The sequence below is a fragment of the Miscanthus floridulus genome, chromosome 1, assembly GCF_019320115.1.
Source record: "Miscanthus floridulus cultivar M001 chromosome 1, ASM1932011v1, whole genome shotgun sequence".
NCBI lineage: Eukaryota > Viridiplantae > Streptophyta > Magnoliopsida > Poales > Poaceae > Miscanthus > Miscanthus floridulus.
The window spans coordinates 64,991,086-64,995,035 of record NC_089580.1 but is presented as its reverse complement, the minus strand read 5'-3'; positions in this window follow the sequence as shown (position 1 = coordinate 64,995,035).

Below are 3,950 nucleotides of genomic sequence, written 5' to 3'. Positions count from 1 at the left end.
ACTCGGTAGGAGGAGGGACTTTCCATCCTCGAGAACACCCATCTCGGTATGTACCTGTTCCGCTTTTGATGTCTTGGTTTCTTCCTTTAGCTTACTTATGAGCTTGTCATCCTTCTCCCAGAGCAGGGCAGAAAAGTTGGGTCACTGGAGCAGGACCTAGAGACAGCCAAGGCGACAATTGACTGGAATGCGGAGGCGCTGGCCAAGAACATTGAAGAGTGACATGCTCTTGAGGGGGAACTTGGCCAGAAGCGCAATGTTGCCTAGCTCATCAGTCTTGGAGGTCTTCGGGTCGACACCAAGTACCAGTACTGCCCTGCCATCCAACTAGCAGAGGTTCTAGATGAGGTTTGGGCTCTCATCTCCGACGGAATGTTCTATGGGACATCGGGGGTGTTGACTTCAGTGGCGACACACCACCCAAACCTAGACTTCGCCGCCATCTATAGCGTGTACGCTGACGGCTGGAGCTCGGAGGCCATCCATGCGCTCAGGGAAAGCTTGCTACCACATGCACAGTTGGTGGCCAAGCAAGTCTCCGCACAGTGGGTGATGGATGCCCGCCGTGCGAACATGGCCGAAGGCGTGCTCCAGGAGGATGTCGCCTAGCCTATGGATGGAGCAGAGCCCGAATCAGAAGCGAACAGTTGCCCCGCCTCTGACCGAGCCTAGTGTCGCCAGTGCCAGAGAGCGAGCAGCCCTTACCTTCGCTGGTCACGCCGGTAGCCGATGCCATCGAGCAGCTACAATAGCTTGTAAAGTAGAAGTACTTAGCATATGTAAAGGATGAGTTCATAGGGAAGCCCCCGTGTAAACATTTTTGTGTATTAATGAATACAATCTGTTTTGTTTTTGTGATGGAATCACTTTGTTCAGGGAAGCTTATCCCGTCTGTTCCTTGTTTTTACCCTAGCATAGCTCTATTTTTTATTCTTTCTTTTTTGCACCTGCCCGTTCGTCCTGTAGGCTACAACCTTAAGAGCTCGAGCATGGCCCATGAGGCTCAGCTACTCGTAACCGTAGGTAGAGGCGGGGTGTGGTTGGTCGGAATGTTTAAAGCAAAGTTATGTAAGGTAATTTAAAGGAACAGACTACCCTTTTGTTCGGGTAAAATGTATTTTACCATATGATAGTAAAAAAAGAGGGGGGGTACCGTACCCCCATGGAGCCCCTGAGTGACCCGGGATGAAAGAGTTTAGGCTAGGGGTGCTTTGCAGGAGCGAATGCTGAATGAAAGAAAACGGTAAAGACCGAATTTTAGGGGAAGAAATAATGTAACTGTTCGATGTTCCAAGTGTTGGTGAGAACATCGCCACTATCGTCCTTTAGTCAGTAGGTGCCCGGTCAGATCACTTCGGTCACCATATAGGGTCCTTCCCAAGGTGGAGAGAGTTTGTGCTTCTCCTTGGTCGATTGGGTCCTTCGAAGCATGAGGTCTCCAACCTAGAGGATGCTTCCTCTGATTTTCCTCTCAGTGGAACCTGCAGAGTCTGCTGGTAGTGAGCGGAGTGGATGACGGTTGTCTCATGGGCCTCCTCGAGTAGGTTGACTACGTCTTGGTGAGCCTCCGTGGCTCAGTCGTAGTCGAAATCCTTCACTCTTGGGGCACCATGGTCGAGGTTGGAGGGCAGCACAGCTTTAGCTCTGTAGGCCAGGAAGAAGGGTGTGAACCCTGTGGATCGGTTTAGGGTCGTTCTTATGCTCTAGAGGATCGCTGGGACCTCTACTGACCCATCACCCGGTGTACTTGTTGAGTCAGTAGAAAATGTGTGGCTTAAGTCCTTGGAGGACCATGCCATTGGCACGCTTGACCTAGCCGTTAGTATGTGGATGTCTGACCAAGGCCTAGTCGATCCTAATGTTGTATCCATCACTAAAGTCTAGGAACTTCTTCTTGGTGAAGTTAGTCCCGTGGTCACTGATGATAGAGTTAGGAACACCAAACCGATAGATGATGTCGAGGAAGAACTTGACTGCCTCCTTCGAGCAGATGTTGGTGATGGGCTTGGCCTCTATCCACTTGGTGAACTTGTCGACTGCTATAAGCAGGTGATTGAAGCCGCCTGGGACCTTTTTGAGGGGTCCTACCATGTCGAGGCCCCAGACTATGAATAGTCAGGTGATGGGGATGGTTTGAAGCTCTTGTGTTGGCAAATGAGTTTGCCGAGCGTAGAACTAGGCATCCCTCACATCTATGGATGACCTCCTCTGCATCTCGTAGCGTGGTGGGCCAGTAAAAACCTTGGTGAAAGGCTTTTTCGACCAGTGACCTTGGGGCCTCATGATGTCCGTAGATTTCGATGTGGACCTTGAGGAGGAGTTGTTTCCCTTGGTTGGTGGGGACGCACTTCATGAGTACTCCCGATGGACTTCGTTTGTAAAGTTCATCACCGATCGTGACGAACATCTTGGTGCGTCGAGCGATCTATCACGCTTCAGTCCTTTCGGGTGGGAGAACCTCCTCAAGGAGGTAGGCGAGTAGCGGTGCTCGCTAGTCAGTTTGATTCGAGTGCCAACACTGGCGACGTCGGTGGGCGACATCATCATGGAGGCACTAGGGTCAGGAGCCCCCGAGCGCCGGTTTGGCATCGGGGTCGAAGCCCTCGAGCGTCGGGTTGGCATCAAGGTGTGTCTAGATCAGACCTTCTAGGATGCAGGCGGATGGCTTGTGGAGGTCATTGATGAAGACCCCGTCCGGAGACGGAACCCGCCTGGCAGCCAATTTTGCAAGAAAATTGTCGGCATCATTGTCCTTTTGGGGGGACATGATGCAGCTCGATCCCTTGGAATTTGTCCTCAAGCTTGCACACCTCCTGATAGTATGCTACCATGAGGGGGCTTTTGTAAGAGGACTCCTTCATGACCTGGTTGACGACCAACTCTGAGTCATCGCAAACGTAGAGTTGCGTAGCGTCGAGTTCGATGGCGATGCATAGTCTATTGATGAGGGCCTTATACTCCATGGTGTTGTTTGAGGCTAACAAGTGGAGGCAGATGGCATAGCGGAGCCTACTCCCATCTGAGGAGATCAGAACCAACCAAGCCCCTGAGCTGGGCGCCATAACAGGACCCGTTGAAGTACATCATCCAGTACTCGTGGGTGACGTCTGGGGTCGGTAGCTGGACCTCCGTCCATTTGGCGACAAAATCCACTGAGAGCCTGAGACTTGATAGCCGTACAGGGGATATACCTAACATCATGGCCCATGAGTTCAAGTGCCCACTTGAAGATCCATCCTACGACGTCGCAGTTGCGAATGATGTCTCCGAGCAGATATGAAGTGACGACCGTGACTTTGTGGTCGGTGAAGTAGTGCATGAGCTTCTGGGTCACCATCAGCATGACATATATGAGTTTTTGCACCTAGGGGTACTACACCTTTGGGTCGGTGAGTACCTCACCAATGAAGTATACAGGTCACTGGACCTTAAGGTGGTTTCTCGACTCCTCCCTTTCGATGACCAGGGCAGCGCTTACCATGTGGTTGCTTGCTGCGACGTAGAGGAGGAGGGGCTCTCCCTGATCAGGAGCAATGAGGATTGGGGCCAACGTCAGTGATGCTTTGAGGCTCTCCAAAGCCTGCTATGCTTCCTCGGTCTAGACGAAGGCGTCTGTCCATTTAAGAAGCTTGTAGAGAGGCATCCCTTGCTCGCCGAGCCGGTGATGAATCGGCTCAAGGTGGCTAGATAGTTGGTGAGCCTTTGTATGCCTGTGACATTGCGTATAGGGCCCATATTGGAGATGGCTATGATTTTTTCGAGGTTGGCCTTAATGCCACGCTCGGACATGATGTATCCAAGCAGCTTCCCCTTAGGAACCCTGAAAACATATTTTTTGGGGATTCAATTTGATGTTAAACCTTCAGAGGTTCGTGAATGTCATGGCCAAGTTTGCGATTAGGTCACAAGCTTGAGCCATTTTGACCACTATGTCATCAACATAGATGGTG